The sequence below is a fragment of the Panthera uncia genome, chromosome B4 (genome assembly GCF_023721935.1).
Source record: "Panthera uncia isolate 11264 chromosome B4, Puncia_PCG_1.0, whole genome shotgun sequence".
Classification (NCBI taxonomy): Eukaryota; Metazoa; Chordata; class Mammalia; order Carnivora; family Felidae; genus Panthera; species Panthera uncia.
Window position 1 is genome coordinate 26,368,023 of NC_064809.1, and position 16,630 is coordinate 26,384,652.

Here is a 16,630-nt window from a genome sequence, read left to right on the forward strand (position 1 = left end):
AACATAAGATCATTCCAATAGATGCAGAAAAAGCATCTGACAAGGTACAACATTCATTCATGATAAAAAAAAAAAAAAAAACCCTCTGCAAAGTAGGTCTAGAGGGAGCACTCCTGAAGATAGTGGAAGCCTTCTATAAAAAACCCACAGCCAGCATCATCCTCAATGGGGAAAAGCTGAGAACTTTCTCCCTCAGGTCAGGACCATGACAGGAATGACCACTCTCACCACTCTTATTCAACATAGTATTGGAAGTCCGGGACACAACAATCAGACAACAAAAAGAAACAGAAGGCATCCAAATCAGTAAGACATCGGGCTCTGTGCGGACAGTGCGGAGTCTGCTTGGGATTCTCTCTCTCCCTCTCTCTCTGCCCCTCCCCTGCTTGTGCTCTGCCTTTCTCTCTCTCGCTCTCACAAATAAACAAATAAGTCAAAGAGAAGGCAAATTTCACCTCTACGTGGATCAAAACTGGGCTTTGGGGGCAAATTCTTTTTTGTTTCATCTGGTACAGTAAAAATGAAGAAATAAAACTCGATGTTGGTCTTCCACTCTCCATTACCTTCCCATTCGCCCACTTCCCCAAAAGAGTTTTGGGGGGAGAATTAGGATACTCAAGGCTAATAATCACAACATTCACCCATCTCAAAACAGTATATCGATCGACTTGTTAAGGTGCCAAGTGGAACACAAAACAAATTAAGACTTCCAAGTAAAACTATCACGGATGCTCTGTTCGTGGGTTGGTTACGACGCGCTCAGGCCATGAGATAGAGGGGAGTGCGCCGCATGGCTTCTTCAGAAGCTTCTGGTTCTATGAGGTTCTGTAGCACAAGTTCTGCCTGGCCAGGGTGGCTCCTTATATTCCTAGCCTTTCCAGGATTGTGTTGGAGAGAAAGACCTGGAAAGTCTGACAGTGAGCCTGAATTTTGAACACTCAGCACTAGATGGCACCAAATATTTGTCGAGGACCTGGTTTTTCTATGTAACTCCTCTCTAGCAAAATGCCATTGAACTTTTTGGCGCAGTATTTTTTTAACTCGTTGCTATCCCATCGTGACTTTTTTAAAGGGTAATTCTATCATCGGCACCATCTAAGCCTGAAGCGGATGCAGGAGCAGGCCGTGAGAGCCCAGTGTGGAAATAAGATCTCCAGGTATGTGACCTGGCTGAGGAGCAGCTCTCCGTAAACCCTGGTTATCAAATGTATAAATAACCCAGTTTCATACTTCAGACTTCAAAGGCCAAGAGCAGAAGGATGTATACAAGTAAAAGAAGCAGCACAATTCAGTTCAGAGTAACACTGTTCTGTGTTCAGAATTTGTGAAATTTCCAAGGTTGAGTCTATGCCTTTCTGACGATAGAAGAAAGTCAGGTTTTAACTGGATCACAATGTGATGCACGGGTTATTGCTTCTCTTGTGTTTTCTCCTCCTCCTCCCCAAAGACCTTTTCTTTTTTTTTTTTTTTTCTTTTTTTTCTTTTTTTTTTTTTTTATTTATTTTTGGGACAGAGAGAGACAGAGCATGAACCGGGGAGGGGCAGAGAGAAAGGGAGACACAGAATCGGAAACAGGCTCCAGGCTCCGAGCCATCAGCCCAGAGCCTGACGCGGGGCTTGAACTCACGGACCGCGAGATCGTGACCTGGCTGAAGTCGGACGCTTAACCGACTGCGCCACCCAGGCGCCCCCCCAAAGACCTTTTCTGAACGGCCAGTTACAAGGGCATGAGTCAAGCCTAAACACATGGGTCCCTGGCGGCCAACGAAACTTGGCCTCTTTCATTTACTTTGGGTGCTAAGAATGACACTCGCCAAATAAGTGCGCGGCCAAAACTATCTATAACTCTCCAAGTCTCTTGCCTGAGCCCAAATGCCCTTCACGCGAAAAATAGTAACAGCTAACATTTCCTGAACACCTTACTGCATGCCGGGTGATGTGTTAAGTCCTCTGAACGCGCGCTTCATCCTATAAGAAGCCTTTGAAGAAGGTAATATCACACCCATTTTATGGTAAGTGAAGAGAGGCTTATTTACATAACTTTCCCAGACTCACACAGCCAGGACATAGAGGGTCTGGGTTCAAATCCAGGTTTAATGACCGCCCCTCCCCCCCCCACAGACCAATAAACTGCCAAGAATTTTTTTAAATTCTTCATGGAATTTTCCAGCAACACAGCAAGTGAGGTTAATAAGGGCTAATGCGCAGGGCTGATCTTGGACTTTTTCTATAGTCTGTCTGCTCTGTGGCCTCCAAGGGGCCCAATCATGTGGCCCTTTATAAAGACCATTATAGTACCTTAGATAAGCTGTATCCCAGAGAGCTGGGAAATGGAATATTTGCTGTTGGGATGTGGGGCCCCTTCCACATGCGTGTGCATCACATGAAGCCTATGTGAGCATCATGATTCCTATGTGAGAAAGTAGACTTGAGTAATGGAGTGCCTTAGTAACTGAAATGGTTGCCAATTTGCTCTTTGAATTTGCGTGTTGCGAGGGAAGTCTGGCAAGATGGTGAAACCTGTGCTCCGGTTGGAGTCTCCCCCACAGGCCTGCCCCCTGCTGGCTCCTTGCCTCCAGGTCCTTGGCTGCCACTTCTCCCTGCTGTCCCAGCCCCCCCCCACCCCCCCCCCCCCCCCCCCCCCCCCCCCCCCCCCCCCCCCCCCCGCCCGCCCCCCCCCCCCCCCACGGTGGAGGCCTGGCAGGGGCATAGGCGTAAGATATACATGATTTATGTGCCTAGTCACACAGCGGGGCCCTGGGCATCTGGGAGGGCCTGTGTTCACCCTGCAAGTATCCAGTGCCTGAGGGAATGAGATATTAAAGAGAAAATAAAAAGCACCATGACAGGTTGAGAGAAAGACTACAGAAGGAAGGAAACCGTCCCCCCCCCCCACATTCATTTTGTAATGTTTATTTATTTTTGAGAGGCGGGCGGTTAGAGGCAGAAAGAGAGGGAGACACAGAATCCCAAGCAGGCTCCGGGCTCTGAGCTGTCAGCACAGAGCCCAATGCGGGGCTCGAACTCACGAACCATGAGATCATGAGCTGAGTTGAAGTTGGATGCTTAACCGACTGAGCCACCCAGGCGCCCCTCCCCTCCCTGCTCTTAGGCCAAGAGGCCCCGCATTTTCATTTTGCACCTCACCCCGCCTCCTTGAGTTGCTCAAGTTTCCAAAAGCAACACAGAGCCAGATGGGCCTTTAAACAGGGCCATTGCACCAGGCCAGGAAAGAGCTGTTGTCTTACAAAAGAATTCAGTCAGGCTTCCTCAAGCAACAGCCTCCCTTGGGGCATTTAGGAACGGGGTCTGGTTAAGAAACACGTTTGTGCCCATCTAGAAGGAACGTTTCTCATGACTGGGATCTTAGCCTCTTTTAGTCACTGCTGTATCCCCAGTGCCCACAGCAGTGCCTGGCACATAGTTGGTGCTCAAAAAAATACTTGTGGAAGAAATGAATGAATGGCTGCTCAGGAATCGCTCTATGGGGAGGTGTTCTTCCAGAAGGCAAGGCCCGTATCTTTGTTCCTATTCCCCTTCGAGCTGAGTGCTTGGCCGAGCACCGGGGAGGGAACCAGGTTCGTCCTCGCTGGTGGCTCAGTTGGCCCTCTGATCAAACAGGCAAAAGTCAGCCATCTTTTCACCCAGGGAAGTCTCACGCACTGGGTCTTTATGGGCACCCCTTGCACATCCGATGGGTGCAGAGGGCCCCACACAGTGCTGTGATTGTCGTGCAGATGCTCACTGATGAATGACCAGGAAATAAGTTGCGGGGGGGGGGGGGGGGGGGGGGGGGGGGGGGCCCCCTCCAGAAGGAACAAGAATTGCTGGCTCTTCCCTCCGCCTCTGTGTGGCCAAGTTCCTATTCGCCCTGGGGGGAGGAGTTGGGGGGCCAGGCACGCCCAGCCACGTGAGGCCTCCAAGAAGAGCAGCCAGGGGCAGGAAGGGAGGAAGTTACAGCGGTGAGCCACAGGAGTCACAGATTTCACAGAACATGGACGCAGCTCTCGTCAAGGGCTGACCACAGAGCCGTAGGGGCTTGTGCTCTTTGCCCAGGTTACCTGAAATGTTGTGCCCAGAGGGCAGTGACGCACGGAGGAGTTTCAGCAAGCGTGTCTGGGGGGGCCAGCCACCTGTCAGACTAATCCATTTCTATTGGAATAACGTTCAGTTACCTAGAACTGTCAGAACAAAGCCTTAATTGTGCCACCCCCAACTTCATACAGAACTAGATTTCCTTACCGCTGGGGGGATGAGGTCGCCTGCTCTGGAAGACAGATAGTAAGGCCCCGTGCTAATGCCATTTAGTGTCTACAAACTTAATCATTTTCCAAATGAGAACATGCCCATCAATTGTTCTCCATATTCACTGGGGGGCAAAACAGAAGGAAATAGGTTAACAATTTTGAAAAGAGACCTTGAGTAGATTGAGCAGGTGCTTTTTTAACGTAAAGATGACTAATACATGGAACAGGTTTCCAAGAAAATTACAAAACACCCCTCACGAGACAGACAAGGCAAGCCGCTTGTCTATTCATTCAACAAGCCCCTAACAAGTGCATAGCGCGAAGCTAGGTGCTAGGGCAGACATAAAGGAATGTGAAACAGGGACAAAAGGAGAGATGGAATTCATAGGCGACACAGTGGAAAAAGCAATCACGCCTTTACTCAACGTACGTGTAAGTGCATGCCATGCAAAATATACATGCAAGGCTCGAGAGCAGGTTATGAAATTGAGTAAGAGTCCTGCTTCTAGGTGGACTAGAAGTCCTGAAACCCTTGTGCTACAAAACCTAAAAATTTTAGATAAAATATAAAGTCTAAAATTTTAAATGAGTGGATAAGCTCGTAAGAAAACTAAGGGAGTTCACACAAGAACAAGATAGGAGAAGCACAAGTTCAAGGAGGCAAGACAATGCCGCTGGCTGATCCAGCCTAACCTCTAAACAGTCTCGTTTCGGGACGCAGGAGACAAGCCTTGTGCACCACTGAAAAGGAGTCAAATCGATGAACACCCCCCGCCCAAACGCGAACACACGCATGCACGCACACACACACACACAGCCCACACCCAGGGAAAGGCCGGATCCTCAGGAAAGGGTGAAGTGAGAAAAAAGGAAATCTACCTCCCAGAAGCACAAAGCAAAGACTAGGTCGATCTCTGCACTGGTTCTAGGGTAAGGTTTTAAAATTCTCCCTGGGTACTCATAGCCACTGATAAGCCTTCAGGTCAGAAGGGTTTGCACAGCCTGGAAAAGCCACAGATGGAGACTTTTTTTAATTGAAGGACAGTTGGCATGCAATCTTGTATTAGTTTCAGGTGCACAGCATAGCGATTGGGCAACTCCATTCATTACTCAATGCTCGTCATGGTAAGTGTAGTCACCATCTGTCACCATACAACATGATTACAATATTGTTGACCATATTCCCTATGCTTTTCATCTCTGTGACTTATTTATTTTATCACTGGAAGTTTGTACCCCTTAAGCCCCTTCACCTATGTCGCCCATCCCCCCCCCCCCCACTCTCTGGCAACAATCAATTCTCTGTATTTAAGATTCTTTGTTTTGTTTTTTAGATTTCGCATATAAGTGAAATGATATGGTGTCTGTCTTTGATTGATGTATTTCGCTTAGCATAACCTCTAGGCCCATCCATGTTGTCAAAAATGGTGAGAGACTTCTGATTTATTTTATTTTATACTGTTTATTTATTTTTGAGAGAGAGAGAGACAGAGTGCAAGCTGGGGAGGGGCAGAGAGAGAGAGGAGACACAGAATCCGAAGCAGGCTCCAGATTCTGAGCTGTCAGCACAGAGCCCGATGTGGGGCTTGAACTCGTGAACCTTGAGATCATGACCTGAGCCCAAGTTGGATGCTCAACTGACTGAGCTACCCAGGGGCCCCAAGACTACTGATTTTAAGTGGACATAATTTGAAAAAGTCTTCAGTGCCAGGAAGATACAAACACAAATCCTTTCTGATAATGAACTTATTCAAATTAATTAGGCATTAAGTAACTCCCATAGTGCAATGACAAATATCATGGGCTCACACTCAAAAATGATGACATACACGAGGAAACAAGACACCATGAGTAAGAATGAGCAGAAAGAAGAACAGAACATCTCCAAAAGCACTTTAACATTGCAGTTAACTAAAAATACTAATTGCCATAATGAAAAATTGAACAGCAAACACCAGACTAGACACAAATAAACTGGAAGATAGTTCTAAATAAAATACCCACCATATACCTTAGAGGGACAAAAAATGAAAAATGAAAAATATTAAAAAAAGACTAAGTGACATAGCAGAGCGAAAGGGCAGTCTGTAGAATCAGGATTTAGAAAGCAAAATGAAGAAAAGAAAGAAAAGAGAAAAGAGAAAAGAGAAAAGAAAAGAAAAGAAAAGAAAAAGAGAAAGAAAAAGAAAAAGAAAAAGAAAAAGAAAAAAAAGCAAAAATAAAGAAAGTAGGAGTGAGGCAATCTTGGAAAAGTTAAGTCTGAGGATTTCAAAAATTGATATCACATATTCAATAAATCCAGCAAATCCCAAGCAGAATAATTTTTAAATGCATGCCTGTAGAGATTTTATGCTAAACAAAGCGAAAACGAAAAGGCCTTAGAAGAAGCCAGAGAGAAAAGACAGATAATGTACAAGGGAATGAAAATAAAATGAATAGCTGTTTCTCAACAGCAAAAGTAGAAGCCAGAAAACTGTACATTAATATCCTCAGTATTAATGCTGAAAAAAGTGAATATCAACTGAGAATTGCCTGCCCAGTGAAACGATCTTTCAAGAAAAAGAGTAAAAAAAAAAAAAAAAAAAAAAAGTCAAATGGAGACATTTTCAGAAAAAAACAAAACAAAAAAAAACACACCTGAGAATGATTACCATGAACAGATCCTCAAAACCAGCTCTTAAATAGACTTTAGGAAAAAAGGTATGATTACAGAGAGAAGGTCTGATATACAAAATTTTTGTGAGTAAATAAAGTGTAGGGAAATTAAGTGGGGAAATGTTACACAAGCATAGACTATATGAACCAATACGATATTTAATATGCGAAGTCCAAAATGACTGAATAGCTTTAGCATGTGAACTAGGAGTAAATAGATTGATGTTAAAGCATGCTAAGGTTCTTTGATTTGGGAGGAGAACAAAGTTGGTTAACTAACTTTGGGTTCTGTTAAGTATTCATGTTAAATCATCAAAGGCGACCAATAAAAGCAAAGATAACTTACCAATGGAGGGGAGAAATGAATGAAAAAATGCCCTACTCCACACGGACGAGTCTCAAAAACATAATTCTGCACCAAACCAAGCTCATACAGAAGAAGCGGATTTATATAAAGTTAAAAAAATAAAGTAATACATTTCTTGTTTAGGGATACATGAAAATTGGGAAAATTACAAAGAGAGGCAAAGAAGTGGTTAATAAAAATTAGGATTATAGTTAGCTCTGGGAAAGGAATGTGGAAAGATATTTAGTAATGTTTATTTCTTGGGGTAATACATGCATGTTCTTTGTTTTATGTATTCTTAGTATTATTTAAACTGTACATAGGCATTCTAGATCTGGTTCTAAAATTCAAAATGTGTTCCCACTTCAATGAGCTTGCCAACTGCTGAAAGCCACACCACACCAAAACTCAATGGTTTTAAACACGAATCATTTATAATTGCTCTCATGCATCTGCAGATTCTAGGGGCTCAGCTAATCCCTTGGGTTTGACAAGGGACAGAGAAATACGCCCTGTTGCTTGGGAGGAACTGTAAAGTCAGATGACAAAAGTTATTAATAAAGATGGAAGTGAAAACTTGAGGTCAATAACGTACCGTATCACAGCTCTTAAGAAATTAAGAAGTTCAATAACTCAACACATTTATGTCCTTCTTTACTGTGGTAAAATACACACAAAATTACCACCGTTCACCATTTTTAAGTGTGCGGTTCAGCGTATTAAGCACACTTACACTGTTGTGTGGCCATCACCACCAACCATCTCCAGGAGTCCTTCCAACTTGAAAAACGGAAACTCTCTACCCATCATACACGAATTCCTCATTCGTCCAGCCCTCCGGTCCCTGGAGACCACCATTCCACTTTCTGTCTTCACCAACTGGATTACACTAGCAAGGCACGTCCCATAAGCGGGATCATACGTTTGTGTGAGTTTTTTGTCTTTTTGTGACTGGCTCACTTCACTTAGCATAATGTCTTCCAGATTCATCTACGTTGGAAAGTGTGTTGGCATTTACTTCATTTTTTAGGCCCACATTTCATTCTATTCACCTGTCAGTGGACATTTAGGTTGCTTCTACCTTTTGGCTACTATGCTGCTCTGAATGAGGATGTACAAATATTTCTTCAAATCCCTAATTCTATTTCTTGGGGGTATATACCCAGAAGTGGAACTGCTGGATCAGAGAGTACTTCCATTTTTAATTTTTGGAGGAATCCCCATTTTGTTTCCCATTGTAGCTACACCATTTTACATTCCAACCAAGGGTGCACAAAGGTTCCAATTTCTCCCCATGCTCACCAACACCTGTTAACTCTTTGTTTGTTGGTGGTGGTGTTTTTATAGTTGCCATATAATGAGTGTGAGGTAATATCTCACCGTGGCTTTAGTTTTCCCATATCCAGTGATTAGTGATTTTGAGCATTTTTTTATTTGTTTCTTGGACATTTGTATATTTTCTTTGGAGAAATGTCTATTCACGTCCTTTGTGCATTTTTAAATCAGGCGTGGGGCTTTTTGTTGTTGTTGAATGGTAAGAGTTCTTTATATATTCTGGATATTAGTCCCTTATCAAATAAATGATTCCCAAATATTGCCTCCCATTTTGTGGGTTGCCTTTTCATTGTGTTGTGTTCTTTGATGCACAGAAGTTCTTAGTTATGTGGTTAACTTGTCAAAATTATTGCCGAATCTAATGCTGTGAAGATTTTCCACTATTTTCTTCTAGGAGTTTTATAGTTTTAATTCTTACATTCAGGTCTTAAATTTAGGTTTTTATTTTTTGTATATGGCATAAAGATCCAATTTTATTCTTTTGAATGTTGATATCCAGTTTTCCCAACATCATTTGTTGAAAAGACTGTCCTTTCACCCCTTGAATGGTCTTGGCATCCTTGTCAAAAGTAATTTGACCGTATGTAAGGGTTTATTTCTAGGATCTCTATTCTATTCCATTGATCTATATAACTTTCTGTAAGCCAATGCCAAACTTTAAACGTTCTGATTCCTGTATTTTTATAGTAAGTTTTCAAATCAGGAAGTGCAGGCCTCAAACTCTGTTTTGTTTCTTTTCTTTTCCCAAGCCTGTTTTGGCTATTCAGGGATTAGCCAAAATCTCTCTTGAGATTCCATATGAAGTTTAGGATAGTTTTTTTTCTTTTTCTGCAAAAATGTCGTTAGAGTTTTGATAGAGATTGCATTGAATAAGTAGGTCTCTTTGGGTACTATTGAACTCTTAACAATATTTTGTCTTCTGATTCATGAATATAGCATGTCTTTCCATATACTGGTATCTTTCATTTCTTTCAGCAATATTTTGTAGTTTTTAGTGTACAAGCATTTCGCCTCCTTGGTTAAGTTAATTCCTAAGTATTTTATCTTTTTTGATGCTGTTGTAAATGAAACTGTTTTCTTAACTTCCTTTTTGGTTTGTTCATTGATACGTTTACTTCCTTTTTTTTTTTAAGCATGGTGACTTAAACATATGCCCAAGTGGGTCATTCATCCGTGTACCAATTATTTCTTAAGTAAAAACAAAATGTTAATATTGAAAGTAGATATATTGCATAGTTATACAGCCCTTGAAGAAAAATAATCTATAATTAGGTATCTTAACCACAATGAAAATTCAGGCCCCCAAATTTTACAGGCACGTTTTACCAATTATTCAATTATTCAAGGATTCAAAAGGTTGAATATACCAATTGTTTCAGAGAATATAAAATCAGGAAAACTCCCTAACATATTCTATGAGTTTAGTATAACTTCATCATTACCAAATCACACATAAGAAAGAAAATATGACTCCTGAACACAGATGCAAATTTGTATGCAAAATATGTGCAAAATGAATACAAGAGCATATTTTTTTTTTTTTTGAGAGAGAGAGAGGGAGAGAGAGAAGGGAGAGGGGAGAGGCAGAGGAAGAGAGAATAGTAAGTAGATTCCACACCCAGTGGGGAGCCCAATGAGGGGCTCAATTCCACAGCCACGGGATCATGAACTGAGCCCAAATCAAGAGTCAGACACTTAACTGACTGAGCCATGCAGGTGCCCATAATATATTTTTAAAACATACCATGACCACTGAGTTTATTCCAGGAATGCAGCAAGATGGCTTAATTTTTAAAAAAACATTCATATATTTCACTACTAAATACATTAAAGGAAAAAATTGTATGTTTATCTCATAAAAAGCCTTTGATCTTATAAAAACGTTTGATAAAATTCACCAGCAATGCATTAAAAAAAAAAGTCTTAGCAAATATATTAGGATCCCTGCACACTCAAATGGGGTAATTTGAGAAAAATTTAATGACTTGTAATGGCGAGGGCATAATAAAGAAAAATCAGTTGAGATATTGTATCTTTTTTTAAGTGTATTTATTTTGAGAGAGAGAAAGAGAGCATGGAGGAGGGGCAGAGAGAGAGGGAGAGAGAGAGAATCCCAAGCAGGCTCCACGCTGTTAGCACAGAGCCTGACGCAGGGCTCAATCTCACAAACCATGAGATCATGACCTGAGCTGAAGTCAAGAGTCGGATGCTGAACCAACTGAGCCACCCAGGTTCCCCAAGATACTGTATCTTTTAGGTCAAGTTCCCTTAAAAGGCTTGAGACAGGGGTTCAGGTACATGTATTTACTGAGAGTGTTCTCAGGATAAAAGGAGTGAGGGAAGCAAGGAAAGAAGGTAGAAAAGATGTGATTTACCTAGACTCTGGCTTCAGTCTGATCCCGTAAGAAGTTCTGCAGCATCAATTGCACTGCAGTTGGTCCCACCTTTAGGCAGCCCAGGGAGTCAGATTTTTGTGCCCCTGTTTTACTCGATCTTTAGCTATAGGCTGCTCCAGCAGGGGGAGGTGGGAGTGAGAGTTTATTACATCTCTGGCAAGGCAGTTTTTCTTAGGCCAAAAGTAATTCTACCTGTTGAGGACATAAGAGTCATTGGTTGAAGGTATATCACGCATCCTGCAGCGTAGTAATCTAGCCTCACAGAGGCCCACTCCGAGTTGGAACCTTAGCTACAGCTTCAAGAGGATAGGGTGCCTGGGTGGCTCAGTCGGTTGAGCATCCGACTTCAGCTCAGGTCATGATCTCACAGTCTGTGAGTTCGAGCCCCACATTGGGGTCTGTGCTGATGGCTCAGAGCCTGGAGCCTGCTTCCGATTCTGTGTCTCCCTCTCTCTCTGCCCCTCCCCTACTCATGCTGTCTCTCTCTGTCTCAAAAATAAATAAAAACATTAAGGAAAAAAAAATTTTTTTAATTAAAAAAAAGAGGCCATTCCATCACCCTTTTGGGCTAGCCACTTCTGAATGGTACAGAATACAGTAGGACCTAAAGTCATGTGCCCATGATCTGTGCCCGTCATCACACCTACTTTGCTGTCAAATGAATCCCTTAGTCCAAGACAATATCAAAAAGAATCCCATATCTATAGACAAGACATTCTGTGAAATATTGGATAATGGTTCTGTTCAAAGTTCTATAGACAAGGAAGGCAACCCGATGCCACTGAAACATGACGCTCTCAGTCAGGGAGAATTATTGTCCTTTCTGGGATTAAAGGGGGTTGATTAATCAACTTGCCGCCAGGGATTGGTGGTCTCTCCAAAGGCTGTTAGTATATGAGAGGCTCAGCACTGGTCTCTGTCTCTGTGAATGGCAGATCAGACACTCACCAGTGGTAGTGGCTGGGTCATCCTTGGTGACAGGGAGTCTAGGATGCTGTACTAACGTGTAGCCTGCATCTGTCTACAAGCTGTACTCTGAGCCTATTTCACCACATCATTATATTGAGGACAGGAACTAGTTGGCATTTACTGGCCAGGCAATTCTGTTCACTTGGTAATTTAGTGCCTCTTCTATGGTGAATGCTCTTTTGAGACCATTAACAAATGATGCAAAGATTCTCACATTTAGTGCCCCTGACCACACATTCATCCACATTCCTCCTCTCCAGACCTGCACATCTTCAGTCTTGTAACCATGCTTCTCCAAAGCCCCTGACCAATCGGCAAAGCGCTTCAGTTCATGTACATCGTTTCCTCTTCGTTTTGCTCTCCTCACAGAATAGATGCCCGGGTGGACTGCTTGAAGCTCTGTCTATTCAGAGGATTTTTCCTCACCATTCTTCAGCTCCACTCCTGAGTGCTACTCCAGAACAGCAGCGGCCCACTCTCCGAGTGCCCCATCCTACTGTGCCAATCCATCTATGAACTGAACCTAAGCCTTTTACTATAAGTTGAGCACAGGGAACGTCCACCCTGTGGACCACTCCCAGTGAATGCCCCAGGTGTGAGCTGAGAAGACAGTGTTTGGACCAGCCCTTAGAAAGAATGAGTATCTTTCAATTGCAATGATTAATAATAAACATGTTTCCTATAAAAAAATTTTTGAGTGGTAGATGACATGAAACTTACATGTGCCTCTGGACTTTCTCCACCTCAATACAAAGGATTCCTGCTGGCCTATCTGACGTTAAGACTTGGTGGGTCTAACTATGCCCAACTCGGGATGGAAAGTTTTGGCTTCACGATCATTTGGGGTCACATTGTTGGACTCTGTCTTTACCAGGACCCAGAAGCACATCAGGGAGCCCCTTTTCAAATAAGTAGAAATGTCCTCTGCTCTAGATAGCGCGTGCTTGCTGCAGAATCTTAGGAATCTCTAACCTCCTTCTAAGACTTGTTAAAGGCTCCAAAAGATATCTTTATCAGTGACAAAGACTTCTGGCATACTGAAGATCTTCTGAGTCATATGTCCTAAATTTCAGGGCTGCTTCTAATGCATCCTAGACCCGCTACGGATTGCTTTTTGAATCTGGACTCTATTCAAAACCAGCAACATCCCACATCATGTGGGTCAGAACAGTTTTCTCAAACGTGGAAGATGCTGACTCTAAAATTGAAGAGAACTACCAAGCACCGTGCTTCGTCTCAGTGGTAGGAAGCACAAGGCACAATAGCCTGTCCTGTCATGTTCTGGACCACAGAACCACTGAAAACTGCACCAATGTGGCCGGTCCTTGAATTTTTTGTAGGATTTTTCTTCCACCCTCTGGAGCCCATATGCCTTACCAAAGCACCCTGATTATCTACCACTCCTTGCTCATCTGATTAGCATGATGTCATCGAAGCAATGAACCAGTGAGGTTTTCTGTGCAATGTCCAAATGGTCCGGTTTCCTTGGGACAGAAAGCAGAGAAATTGATGTAGCCCTAAGGCAAGACCATGAATGAATGTATCCTGTTGTCCATTGTTAAGTGGATCCAAAGTATTTCTGATCCTATTTTCCAACAAATATCAGGAAGGATGCATTTGCCAGATCAATAGCTGGTATACCAGAATCTGTCCATCTGGTTTAATAGATTCCACATCTGGCCCAACAACTGCAGCTGGGATTTAAACTTGGTGACGTTTGCATTAGGTCACTGTCATCCGTGCTAACCCAACTATTTTTGTAGGGACTAGAGTGGCAAAGGAGAGGATATGATGAGGATCACTATTCCTGCATTCTCTGTATCTGAGGATGGCAGGGATCGTCATTCCCCTCATGATTTTAGGGGATACTAATTAGCTTTTTCGGCTACAATAACTCTTCCTCTAAAATTCAAGAGACAAGTGTGAGTTCCAAATACTAGCAGGTGCTTCGTTCCTATCATACATTCAGGAATCCAGGAAGTAACCGCTAGGTGAGTCTGTGCACTTTGTGGACCCACTGTGAGATGGACCTAAACTGGGACTCCATTTATCACCTAATCTCAATGTGCCCCTACTCTAACACAGGTCCAGGAAGGCAGGAAACAACTCAACTCGGTCTTGTCTCCAATAGTCTCCCAAAGAGGTGAGTGTGCCACTTTCCTCAGCATACGATTACCCAAGCAAATGCTTTAAGGGAAGGACTAGGCAAATCATTACTTTATTCAGATACCATGATGTTTCGGGATCCTTTAAGGAAACGTGGCCTCCCTGTCAGCTGATATTTTTTTAAGTCTAAGGGCATTTCAAGTCCAGAAACAGAGAAAGGGGCTCTGACTTTCCATTGTGGCGACTGACCTCAGCCTTCTTTTCACTTATTGTTGAGGTCCTTTGATTTTATATATTGAATAACATCTATCTCTCTTGTCCTAGGACCAACATCCTCTATTAAACATCTTTATAGACCTCTGTGGATGAAGGCCATTCCAACTCTGCTCCCTTCTGGTCATTACATTCACCTGGCTTTGGAGAGTTAAATGTTGTCAGCTGGCATCACTTTGGCTCCTAGGGACCCCTATTCTAGAACAACATCTCCTCCCATCAGCCCTGGCCCAAGAAGATAACCTCCACTGAGCTTCTCAGCCATGTCTGTGCTCCCCTAACCAGCACATTCCTTATTATCTTGGTAAACAGGGTCTCCTACAGGGCCCCTCAAGAAACAGCATCAGCTGGTGGTTTCCCTGTCTTAGCAAATCTCAGCAGGAGGGCCCATCTCTCCAGGCCTTTTGGTCCCCTTCCTTCATAGTCTCTATTTCAGTTATCATGACCCAACACTTTTCCTGAGCAAAGTCATCCAGGCAAGTCTTTGCTTTTGGGCCCTCAGCAGTGTTTTCACTCCTATATAACAGGAGAGTGTCTTCATATTGGCAAACACTCCCTTTTCCAGTCTTACACTGATCCACCTTGACCCTGCACCCTCAAGAACTCTTCCACAGGTGCACCGAGAAACATGAAAAGACATAAAAGCAAAAAGACCAGAGGCAACCCAACTGTCCCTGAATGGGGGAATAGATAATGAAATGACAGTCTTTTCTTTTTCTTTTTTTTTTAAAGACAGTATTTTCTTATAATGAACTGCTTACCCATTACCAAGACCAATAAGGAAAATGAACGGGGGCGCCTGGGTGGCTCAGTCGGTTAGGTGTCCGACTTCGGCCCAGGTCACAATCTCGCGGTCCATGAATTCGAGCCCCGCGTCGGGCTCTGGGCTGATGGCTCAGAGCCCGGAGCCTGCTTCCAATTCTGTGTCTCCCTCTCTCTCTGCCCCTCCCCCGTTCATGCTCTGTCTCTCTCTGTCTCAAAAAAAATAAATAAACATTAAAAAAAAAAAAAAAAGAAAATGAACGAAGTGCAGATATGTCAGTATGAATGAATCCTCAAAGCTTTAAAAGCAAATCGCTGAAGAATACATACAGTATGACCTTGTTTTTATAAAGTTCAAAATCAAGCAAAAGAAACAATGCTTACAGTTTGATGTAAACATGATAAAATCTAGAAGGAAGCAAGGAAATTCAGGAAGATAGCGCTGGTAGAGGGAAGGACATGGGGTCAGAGAGGAGCCTCATTAATAATATCAACCTCATTAGGGGCACCTGGGTGGCTCAATAGGTTGAGCATCTGACTTCGGTTCGGGTCATGATCTCGCGGTTTGTGAGTTCGAGTCCCGCATCCGGCTCTGTGCTGACGGCTCAGAGCCTGCAGCCTGCTTGGAATTCTGTGTCTCCCCTTCTCTCTGTCCCGCCCCCGCTCATACTCTGCCTCTCTCTGTCTCTCAAAAATAATTAAATGTTAAAAAAAATATTTAAATAATAATATCAACCTCATTAATAACATGTGTATTAGATTTTTTCTACATATATATTAGTTCATAATTTTGAAATAAAAAATAAGACTTATTAGACACAATCCTTTGCCTCAAGCTGCTCACAGTCTCGGAAGAGAAGTCAGACTTATAAAAACAAACCCTAATACAAAATATAGAAGAAAATTGCATCAGGGAAAAAAAGTAACTAATTATAACTGGGAAGATCAGGAGAAACTGGCGGCATTTGAGGTAAGCTTTGAGTACATTTCTAAGGAGTAGAGGGAGAGAAGAAAGTTCTCTCCGAGGTATGAGCATATGAGGATAACCTGCAGAGAATGCTGGGAAATGAGGGACATGGTCCACGTTTCCATCTATTTGCTATTCCTTCCACCTTCACCCCTTAGAATAACTTCTACAACCCCCAGGGTGTACTCATTTTCTCCAGTGAAACAGAAAAAGCACAACTTTGAGCACAGAGAAAGGTGGTTTGAATTACCTTCCCACCATTCACCAACTCTTGGACGCTCCCCCGTTCTCCTGTGCAAAATGGAGACATCATAGTTACCAAAGAGTTATCTCGAGGGATGAAAAACGTAAGGAAAGGTTGGCTCCTATTCTCAAGACACATTTCTGTCAGCAGCTTGATTTCTATCATTAGCTGAATTTTATCTTTCAATTCTATGCAGAACAGACATTGTTTCCCTGACCTCAGAGAGAAGGTGGCCTCAAAGCCCACCCAGCCATGACGTATAGCACCGGAGGAGAGTTTATTTGACCTCCCTGAGCCTCGGTCTCCTTCCTTGAAAAGCAGGAGGAAAAC